General features: G+C 42.5%; 1 protein-coding gene across 17 annotated transcripts in view; it reads right to left on the reverse strand.

The window, feature by feature from the left end:
• The window catches only part of PHKB (phosphorylase kinase regulatory subunit beta), a 129,386-nt gene that overhangs the window by 116,132 nt on the left and 1,176 nt on the right, over positions 1-12,078 (reverse strand). The window lies entirely within an intron of this gene.

Here is a 12,078-nt window from a genome sequence, read left to right on the forward strand (position 1 = left end):
TGACAAATCAATTGAAAATGAAATGCAGAAATATCTAATTTTTACATAAGTATTCAGCCCCCTAAGTGCATACTTTGTAGAAGCGCCTTTTGCAGCTATTACAGCTTGGAGTCTTCTTGGGTATGTCTATCAGCTTTGCACATCTGGATTTGGGGATCCAGTGTAATTTTGGCTGTATGGTTGGGGTCATTGTCGTTTTGGAAGGTAAATCTTCACCGCAGTCCAAGATATTTTGCACTCTGAAGCAGGTTCTCTGTGGGACCTTATACAGAAAGGTGTGCTGCTTTCTAAATCATGTCCAATCAATTGAATTGGCCACATGTGGACTTCAATCAAGGTGTAGAGACCTCTCAAGGATGATCAAAGGAAATTGGATGCACTTGAACTCAATTGGGAGTGTCATAGCAAAGGGATTGAATACTTATTGATGCATGATATTTCAGCTTTTAATTTTTAATTAATTTGTAAATCAATAAAAAAAATTCCACTTTGTCATTATGCGGTATTTTGTGTAGATCAGTGACAAAAAAAATCTCAATTTAATCGATTTTAAATTCAGGCTGCAACAGCAAAATGTGAAAAAGTTAATGGGTGTGAATACTTTAAGGCACTGTATATAATCCAAAACAAAGCCTTACGACACGATAGATGGATATGTGCAAAGAGCGTTTCATACCATGTTACATTTATTGGGTCGGAAGGGCCTTGTTTTTGATTAATATCACTCTCCGTACTTTGCCCCTCCCCCACCCCAGATATATGCAGGGCGCATGCGGTCCACCAGCAACCCCCTCCAAGTGGAACTCCCAAAAGCCAGAATCACTGCTCACCTCCACTCATTTGTTCCTCTCTTTTTCCCACCTGTGGAACCAACTTCCACATTATCTTCAATCTTATTCTTCCCTCCCTGTCTTCAAGACAGCTGTTCACCACCCTCTCATTTCATCTCCCATCCAAAACTCTGATCGTTTCTACACCCATTCAACCACCCACCCCCACATTTTGTTTCTGTATTCATCTTATCCACCCCCTGCATTCTACCCGAGCCTTCAACCTTACCCATGCATCTGCTGATGCAATTTCTCCAAATTAGCATAATGGGTTTGAGGTTGATAAAACCAATAATAAAATGTTATTAAATTAAACTTGATATTAAAATAAATATATTAAGTCTGAAAAGGAAAATGTACTCAAATATGGTATGATTCTATTGTGCTTGAACATGTATCCATTTTTGATTTTCATTAACATAATCATATCTTTCCTCTGTATTGAAAGATGTCGACCTGTCCAGTAAAGATAGGATAAGCAGGCCGACCTTTCAAATAAGTTTTAATACAATATAAAATAATTGCCTATCATTTAAAAACTATCTAGCTTTCTAAGGGATTTTTTTTTATTAAAGACACCAGTAAGCTGGACAGGGAATATGATTTTAGTATAACTGGAATGTGGGTCTAAGGAAATGTCCAGATGTATTCACTAAGCTCTAATTGCTTCAAGACAGTACATTTCCCCAGTCTGTTAGAAGCAGACTGACATTTAACCTACATTCTATAGAAATCTATCAAAATATCCAAAAGGGTTGCTGCTTGACATCATTCTGTGCCAGGAGAGAATCTACACATCTGAGTTTGAAATATATGCTATAATCGTTCAACCAAATCAAGCTGGTGGCTCACGAAGGCTGAAGAAATGTACAGGAAGTACATGTACAGAAAGGCTGTTATATAAATGACTCAAATGTACAGGATGACCAAAAATTTCCTCTACAATTGATGAGCCAGAGGCAGGAGAATAAGACCTAGAGGAGCGTGGTTGCAAAGTGGGCTGATGTTAAGCACGAGCTCACAGATCAGATAAGGTGAGAGACATTTATCTTTCTGGGTGAGTGTGTGCTGCCAGCTCGCTGTGCACCTTGTTCTTTGTTTGGAAAGGTTAGCACGTTTCGAACAAGAATTTGAGCATTTATAGATTCGAGTTTTATTGTTCAGTGGTTGATGTATATTTAGGAGAATATGTGTTGTTTCAAAGGGTTGGAGTCCCGAAGAGTCCTGATCAGGCTAAAAGGTTCATTTTTATTTTGTCTATTGGCTGCACTGGCACCGTTTCGGTGTATGCCTGGATACAATATTGTTTAACAGAGGTTTTGAGTCCCCTGGCAGCTACATTGGCACTTTCAGTGTTTGCCTGGATAGGGCATTGTCCAACAGAGGTTGGAAGTTGAGAAATAGTGTTGTTTTTGAGTTGGAATTGTGTTTCCAGCTTGGGATTGAGGTTGGAAATGAGAGAAAAGTGTGTATTGTTTTGTCTAAGAGCTCTTGTATGATTATTATTTGTATCCTGTCTGTATCTGTACAAGTTGTATTTGCATTGGAAAGTGTACTAAGTGGGGTTTTGCTTAAGTTTTGAATTTTTTCCTCTCACTAAGTTTGTGAAGATGGGGACCCACCCACCTTGGAAAGGTAACCAATAAAATGTTATCTGAGAAAGATACACCAATTCAGTAAATGTTTGCAAATTATGGGGTGAGAAGTGAGACAGGGAAATACCCTGAGGGTAGTGGAATTTATATGAATTTAAGATGTGTTTGAATACAGGTTGACAAACATGAGCAGTGTCTGGCCTGCAAGAACATTTATATTTATAAAATAAGGTTCAAAGATATAAAGTATTGAAGCTGGAGATATTATTTGACCTTGTTTGGCCTTTAGTGCATGCGAGGCCGACATGGGAAGATAATTTTTCAGCTGTCAAAAGGTAAAAAATCAATACTAATGTGAATACAGGTATACCTCACTTAGTGTTGTAGATGCGTTCCAGAAGAAAACGATGTTAAGCGGGGTCTAATTTCTCATTGACTTGCATTTTTAATAGGGGGATGTGTTCTGTTGATGTTAAAATTGCAATTATAACTTCCATTCGCATCATTGACAGTGTGGAGGAAATAATTATATTAATGTATTCTGAATTGTTATTGTGCTGGTGTTTTATAAATTTAATTTTTATGCAATAAGTCGAATGTCAGTGTTCCTTCCCTTTGGCCAAGAGTCTTTGCCCTAAATGTTGATAAAAATTGTCTTGTTATGGAACGATGTGACCTGGGCTGATAACATCAAACTTTTGCCGTAATTACATCATGTGCTTCTCACCTAGAAAACACATACTGCAGTTAGAGTCAACAGCCCCCACCACTCTTCCATGAAAAGCATATAAATGCCTTGAAATGTAATGGTGTTTTAGTGCAAGCACGTGAGGATGTATACCATCTCAGTGGGTTGTACTCCAAGAGAGTGCAAGCACGTGTGGATGTATACCTCCACAGTGGCTTGTACTCCTTGTTACTTAAGTTGCTACCAAGTATAATAAAACTCTGATGTAATGTACTTTCATGTTGTGGAAAATGAATTAATCGGTTAAACGGTTTAACTAAAAATGTAAGAGAAATGAAATAGAACCAGTTAAAGTTCCACAACAAAATTGAGGAATTCTAAACGATCACAACGAGACTTCAGAAGTCAACAATCAGGCCAAAAAAAATCCTCAACAACAGCATAATGCAGATGAATATACAGTATATAGATGCTAAAATAATGCATACTGTATCTGAAAAACATTCCACAGGTCGTAAATCTTCTTCTTTTGGCTGCTCCCGTTAGGGGTCGCCACAGCAGATCATCCGTTATGATCCGCATAATGATTTGGCACAGGTTTTATGCCTGATTCCCTTCCTGACGCAACCCTGTTCGCCTCTTACGCCACAGGGATATGGTACACCTATTCTAACCGGGGCATACACCGGGCCCAGTACACTGGTACTCACTTCGCCGACCTCGGAAGGATGACAGGCTGAGTCAACCTCCTGGTGTGTATTAATTCAAGCGGCCAACGGGGCTTGAACTCAGGACCTTTTGGATCCCAAGCCGCTACCCTAACCACTAAGCCAACACCAGGCTCCACAGGTCATAAATAAATGAACAAAAAAAAAATTAAGTTAACACTCACTGGTCTTATCTCCGAGTTCATGTCAGTCGTGTTGATGCCACTGAATGCCTTTGCTCTGATGTGATATCAGTGTCGTTGGTAGGGCATGCTAGGGGGAGGGAGAGGTAGTGGGGTTATCCGTGTCACCCTCAGAGTCTGGTGCAGGTTCAGGCTGTGTTCTCTTGAAGAATGAGTTGAGAGAAAGTTGCCTGGTCATCTTCTTCTCCTTGTAGAGCTCATTGTAGGATGAAAAAACATTCAATGCCATTCTTTTCACTGCAGTGCTGCGCTCCAAGTCAGGATCATTTTTATATGCAAGATCTAGAGCCTCATTCACTTTACTCAGGATGTTTGAAATAATTTTACACGTTAAAAGCCTCTCTGATTGTTCCTCTTCTGTTGCTTCTTCAGCCAGTTGTTGGTCAAGCTATATCAGGTCCTCATTGGTCAAACTCTCCCCATGAGAGTTTAGCAACTCCTCCACATCTCCTGCGGTGACTCCTGCAGTGCAGTGTGGGTAGCTCGGGTTTGAATCTTATGAAGTCCTTGATACACTCCGGCCAAACCTTCCTCCAAAAACCATTCATGCAGTGGTCTGTGACTTCTTTCCAGGCCTCAGTGATATTTTCAATGACTTTCATGATGTTAAAAGACTGCCAGAAGCCTCAAATTGATTGGCTGTCTTTGCCATCGGTGTCAGGGATTAGCTGAGAAAAGGTGCGTCGCAGGTAGTAAGCTTTGAATGCTGCAATGGCACCCTGATCCATCGGCTGTCAGAGAGAAGTTGTGCTTGGAGGAAGAAACACAACTTCAACTTTGAGTCGAGGTCGACTGGGTGACCAGGTGATATTGTCCAACAGTAACAGCACTTTCTTTTCTAAGTTATGTTTTTCACAATAAGTTTTCACCGTTGGACAAAAATCATTAAGAACATTAAGGTAACAAAATTAAGAACAAATGACTAATGTTTTAAAAGCAATTCTGTAATCATTCCCAATTGCATCAAGTGCGATCGCCACACGGGAAGATCGAATAGTGGTTTGGAAGGAAATGTGAGGGCGGATAGTGTGTCGCACCTCGATGGCCGTAATGCACGTACTTATTTTTCGACTGGATTGCTCATGCGATCTGGACAGAGTCTGACAACACGCCATGTTCCAATACGGGCTCGACTTGAAGGCCTCCTTTCTATTGCGCATGCGCGAGGACTTCGCATGCTACCAGGGAGTTGATAATCACAGAACAAACATACATTGACACTGTGGGGTCACATAACTTTTACCATTAGCTTGTTATACTCATAATCTCAACATGGATTGTGTAGCACAGCACGCAGCTGACGCGACGTCCAGTGATCATGCAAGGTGTTTTAACGGCTCCTGAGAGTGGCTCAACCTTGGAGGATGTGATAGCCATACAGACAGTTGTTGATAAACAAAAAGATAAAGGACTTCATAAGACTTCATAAGATAAAGGAACCTTACACACCTCCATTAACGATAAAGGAGATGAATACTCATGAAATTGTGTGTGTGTATATATATATATATATATATATATATATATATATATATATATATATATATATATATATATATATATATATATATATATATATATATATATATATATTGTATTTTCAGAGATCTGGAGCAAGTCTGTGTGCAGATCCTCCAGACGTGTATGTGTATTCGTTTATGTTGTTTGTTAAATAAATGACTCAAATGTACAGGATGACTTTAAAAATTTCCTCTACACATCCCTTGTTTTCAGTCTCAATTTATTTTCTCCCTTGGCCCTGCCGTTGGCATTTCCCCTTCGCTTCCAGATGGTCCTTTTATGTTGTGTCCTGATCCATTCAGTGTTCGAGCTTTTCCACGGCCCTCGACTCTATGAAAAAAGTGAAATTAGTTTTCATCAGCTTATTGGCTTGCTTGAAAGTCTATGAGTCGGTTCAGAATAGCACCAAGGAAGCAACTTTCAACAGAACAGCATGTGAAGATCCAAACTCTTAGAGAAGGGCACACTGAAGAAGAAAGCAGAAAAGCGGAATTTCTCCTGCAATGGTGTGAGGTGCACTTTGCAACGCCTGTAAAAAAAATGACTCGGTACAAGAAAAAAAAAAGTCCATGAAGACCCAGAAGAAACTTCTCAAGACAAGCCAAGCTCATGTGATAAGAAAATCAAGTCCACAACTGACAAATTAAATGACAGCAGGCCTGAGCATTAACATCTCGTCCAACACTGCACAGAAGACTGATTATTGCAAGACCCCATTGCAGAATAACATCAAAGAAACCACTGCTAAGACCACAGAATAAGGTGAAAAGACTTAAATTTGCAAGGCAACACCAACAACGGGTTTTTTTTTGTATTCACTGTCAAGGCTCGAATGAGAACTAACACAGACAATGTTCAACAAGGGGAGCAGAAGACAAGAGGGGTGGGAGAGGTAAGGAAAAAAAAGTGGGGAACAGACATGAGGAGATCTGTGGAAGGGAGAGTGATGGGGCAGGGTACATGGGGTAAACAAAATAGACACTACAGAGACTTTCAGGAAGGAAAGCAGGGAATTTGAAGGAGGTGGGTTTGGGGTGGATTAACGGGGGTAGAAAAGATCAAGGTTTTGAATGGGGGAAGATAAGATATGGTGGAGAACAGCTGTGTTGAAGAACTGGAGGGAAGAGTGGAATTGATGAGTGTGGGAGTTTGTTCCAAAGGTGGGGAAAAAGAGGAATGAAAGAGTGAAGGCGAGCAGTGATTCTTGATTTTGGTAGTTTTACCAGAAAGGGGTTGCTGATGGACCTTTGGCACCCTGTGGAAATATCGGGGTGACATATCTCAGACAGAGCAAGGAGGGGGGGGGGGGGTTGCGAGGGCAAAGATGAGATGATAGAAGATAAAAGACCACCGACCTACCTGCAGTGAGAGACCCAAAGACTCAGCCTTATCACGGGAGGTACCAATGATCCTAAATGCCTTGATTTCCACAGCGTGAAGTCGAGAAAGGTGAGAGGCAGGAGCACCAACCCAGAGGGGAGAGCAGTACTCCATCAGGCTGTGTACGAAAGCTTTGCACATGGCCAGGAGCTCAGGTGTGCCAAGGAAAGACTTTGCACGATGGAGGAAGCCCTCCTCCAGTGACTGGCTTTGAAGGCCAGCTTGGAAATGTGGCTTTCCCAGGAAAGATCATGGCAGATAGTGAGACCCAGAAGTTTGAATGAAAAGACTTCTTACAGAAGATTGTTGAGAAAGTAGATTGGGGGGGGGGAGGGGTGGGGGTTCCAGACGGTTTTTTCGGAGAAACATAGCATACCATGGGAAGAGAGTATGGGGGGCAGGGTGGAGTGCCAGGCTGCATTGAAAGCACACAATATGTCTTGGGACATAGCTCTGATTTCCTGTCTGGAATTGAGTATCTCCATCCATTGTTGGGATTGCAGAAGCGGCATATCCAAGGTAGAGTGATCTTGTCTGAATCCAAATTGATGATCTGAAATCAAGCCATTGGAGAAGAGGAAGGATTTAATGTCTGAAGCGATGATGAAACAATGGAATTGGGTACTCTGGTCTGATGAATCAAAGTTTGAACTTTTGGATCCAAGAGATGCCAGCTCATACGCCAATGACTTGGAGAATGTTATGACATGCAATGTTTGCAGCCAAATATCAAACATGGGGAAGGTTCTATGACTGTTGTTCGTCTTACGGCTGTTCCCATTGGGGGTCGCCACAGCGGATCATCCGTTATGATCCGCATAGGTTTTATGGCCGGATGCCCTTCCTGACGCAACCCTGGTCACCTGGAGGTTCTATGACTGTCTGGGATTGTATCTCGGCTTTTAGTGTTGGAAAACTTGTTAAAACCAATGGAATAGTTATAACAAAAGTACAAGCGCATTTTGCAGCACCATGCAGTTCCGAGTGAAAAGTGTTTAATCAAACGATGATTCATTTTCCAACTGGAACGGCACTCGGTAGAGTGCATAATTCCGCCAGGCTGAGCAGTATACACTTTGTATCCAACCGATAGGCCAGATCTGAATCCGGACCTTAACCAAAATTGAATCGGCTTGTTCTTGTCGCTTCATCAACACATCCCCCAAGTATTGTCCACAACTTTTTGAAATCTTATTGGTACTTGTCGTATTGAAATCTTATTGGTCCAACTTCTTATTGGTACTTGTCCACAAATTTTTGAAATATCATGCTATGTCTCATTTTTTTGGCCCCATCTCTTCATGGTGAAGAACCACTTTAAAAATTGAAATATTCTGGTATCCAGATCTTCATCTTCACCGAAATTGAATCAAGTCATCCTTGCACAAACCCAACCTGTCCACCAAGTTTCGTTCCAATCCGTCCATAACTTTTTGAGATATCCTGCTCACAGACAAACAAACAGACGGCTAGGGGTGAAAACATAACCTCCATCCACCTTCAGTGGCAGAGGTAACAAGATAATCATCCAAAACACTTTGGAAACCAAGACTGTAAAACAGTATTTGGAGAACAAGGGTTACACAGCTTGGTGTGCTCCAAGTGTGACAATGACCATCCCAAAAGGAAGGAGACTGGTTGGAGAGTTCATCCTTGAGGTTTGCAAGATTCCGTTTCCTGGTATGCCTCAGGATGGATGCACACTCCTTTGCCAAGACAGGTTTCTTCTCAATGCATTACCACTCTTGGATTGACATTTAATACAATAATTAATATATATCATGGTATCGGATGGTACATCACATAAAAACGGACCATTGTTCAAAATAAAAAATGTTTAGCAATTCACAAAAACACATTAATGCTCGCGTGGTTTTATACTGGTGAAGGTGCAATTTTTATACAGATGTCACTCGGCTTATGAAGAGCTAATGATCGGAATAAGGGTTTACACCTTGGCATCGGGACAAACAGGAACAAGCTGACATGGGTTGTACAAGCGAACACAAACAATCAAGTTGGAAAGAACGACGACACTGGACTGTCTCAAGTGAAGGTTGAAGAGTATATTTACTGCCATGGGAAATGGAGTACGGTTGACATTTTGAACATCGAGCCCCTCATAACATCAAGCCTTAGCCCCCTTCTTTCTTCTGACAAAGAGGGGAACGCACAAAAACGTGAACCATACCCCATTTCCCACAACAGGAAACAAAGTTATCAACTTCCTGTTGAGAAAATCAATTGTTTATCTTGCCTGCTCACACAGGTCCACAAGAGACAGCACAGAGACGACTATCCTGATGGGTAGAAGAGATCACCGACAGTCATGCGGAACGGCGTAAGATTTGCTGCATAATCCTGTGTACCACGGTTCTCCATACTCCTTCAAAAGCTATTGAATATCCTCATCGTAATCATCCCACAGCGATCATGGCCAGCCAAAGGGAGACGGATTTCATCATCGAAACCTCCCAAGTCTAATGTTCATCACTTCACCAGTTGTTGAAGGCCAGCAAAGAAGCCTCCCTCATCTCTTGTGTCGTTTATTTTTCCCAATAAGACGGATGTGCCAAGGTCGGCAAACGCTGGCCAACTACTGCAGCACAATTTGTTGACTGTAACAGACATCGTGTCGGGTGGGACAAAGTTTACCAACGTGTGCAGTCCCACACCAGGTCATGTGTCGTAGGTCGTGAGAAGATCGGCCAAATTCGATTTGACGACATAGTGCACCTGCGACCTCGGTCAACAACTCAACACCATCATTATTACGAATGGCCGATGGGTGAATGTACAAGGGCGGTGGAGGAAAGAGGGAGAGGTGGTCGAGGCTCGCTTGATGAGAGTTGAGGAGGTGGTCTTTGTACAAAGTGTGCCAATGCATGCATGCCGGCCCTCATCTTGTCTGAAATAAACATCGTGCACAAGCCCAATGAAGATGTATGCTCCATAATTATTGGGTTTATACCCACCTTTGAATTTATTAATGACTTTTTTTCATATTTATTTTGACTTTAAGGATATTTTATCAACAGAAGGGTGTCTCTTCCCATCTTGATTAAACATAACTCTTCAACAAACAAAGCCAAACAAAAGGATCATGAGTTCACACAACTGAATATGGCGAAATGAATGACAAGGGGACATAGGAAGAGGAACAAGAGGTCGAAGACTGAATTGAGGAGGAAAAAAAAAATTGAGAATTATTTCAGGCTCTAATACAAACAGGAGGCTGACGGACAAAGGACACGCGGGGCCGGACAGGACGAAGGACACGCGGGGCTGGACAGGAGGACGACGGACGAAGGACACGCGGGGCCGGACAGGAGGACGAAGGACGAAGGACACGCGGGGCCGGACAGGAGGACGAAGGACGAAGGACACGCGGGGCCGGACAGGAGGACGAACGAAGGACACGCGGGGCCGGACAGAAGGACGACGAAGAAAACGGGTCATTCCATGTCAAATCATCAAAGAATCTGCCGTCATCTCTCAGATTTTTGTAAAGCTTTGGGAACCAATTGGGACCCATGAAAAACGGCAAGAACTCAAATATTTTTGCTAACAGCCTCTTAATTAGTGAGATACAGACTAACGAACTTTGGACTAATTAGCACGACGTCGCGAATTCAAATGGCCATATCTCTAAAAGTATAACACCTAGAGAGCTGGTTTTGGTGTCATTTTAAAGGTATTTTCATGCCCTATGAATTTGTCTGGGCAACATTTTCCTACCTCCAACCACAAAAAAGTTATCACAAAATATAAACTTCAATCGTGAATCCCCAAAAAATGTATCCTTCAAATTTCCTCAAATTCATCCCAGAGGTACCTTATGATGTCAAGAAGCTTCCACATAAGTTTTGTGATGGGCACTCCAATAGTTTCTGAGATATGAGCAATAATGTACATGTACGTATGGCATATAGGTTCGAAAATCAGCATTTGTAATGTATTATACAATCAATAAGTGAGTTCAAGTACACAGTGTTCACGAACCTGACTTAGGCTTTCAATTTCCTCTTCAATGCAGCAACAGCAGCACTTGTTTCTTCCCCTCAGGCCCAGTTGAAAATGAAAGTACATGATACGTCAAAGCAATTGATGGTCGTTCCCTGTGTTCCCTGTCATGGCTAGGTTAGAATGATTGTATAATACATTACAAATGCTGATTTTCGAACCTATATGCCATACGTACATGTATATTATTGCTCATATCTCAGAAAATATTGGAGTGCCCATCACAAAACTTATGTGGAAGCTTCTTGACATCATAAGGTACCTCTGGGATGAATTTGAGGAAATTTGAAGGACACATTTTTTGGGGATTCACGATTGAAGTTTATATTTTGTGGTTGGAGGTAGGAAAATGTTGCCCAGACAAATTCATAGGGCATGAAAATACCTTTAAAATGACACCAAAACCAGCTCTCTTGGTGTTATACTTTGAGATATGGCCATTTGAATTCATGACGTCGTGCTAATTAGTCCAAAGTTCGTTAGTCTGTATCTCACTAATTAAGAGGCTGTTAGCAAAAATATTTGAGTTCTTGCCGTTTTTCATGGGTCCCAATTGGTTCCCAAAGTTTTACAAAAATCTGAGAGATGACGGCAGATTCTTTGATGATTTGACATGGAATGACCCAAACGCGGGGCCGGACAGGAGGACGAAGGACATGGGAGGCCGGACTGGACGAAGGACACGCAGGGCCGGACAGGAGGACGAAGGACATGGGAGGCCGGACTGGACGAAGGACACGCAGGGCCGGACAGGAGGACGAGGACATGGGAGGCCGGACTGGACGAAGGACACGCAGGGCCGGACAGGAGGACGACGGACGAAGGACATGGGAGGCCGGACAAGAGGAGGGCCGAAGGACACGCAGGGTCGAACGGGAGGACGACGGACGAAGGACGTGGGAGGCCGGACAAGAGGCCGAGGGTCCAAGGACACGCGAGGCCGGACAGGAGGACGAAGGACATGTGGGGCCGGACAGGAGGAAGACGGACGAAGGACATGCGGGGCCGGACAAGACGAAGGACCGAGGAGACACAATAGAAGAGAAGTCAATAAATCCGAGATCGGCGCCCAAAACCAACATCACGGATGGAAAACGAGTCGAGGGGATAAAACACCAAACCGTGTAGGCC

This window comes from Eptatretus burgeri, chromosome 4 (genome assembly GCF_056783735.1).
Source record: "Eptatretus burgeri isolate ZD-2024b chromosome 4, Ebu_testis_v1, whole genome shotgun sequence".
Lineage (NCBI taxonomy): Eukaryota > Metazoa > Chordata > Myxini > Myxiniformes > Myxinidae > Eptatretus > Eptatretus burgeri.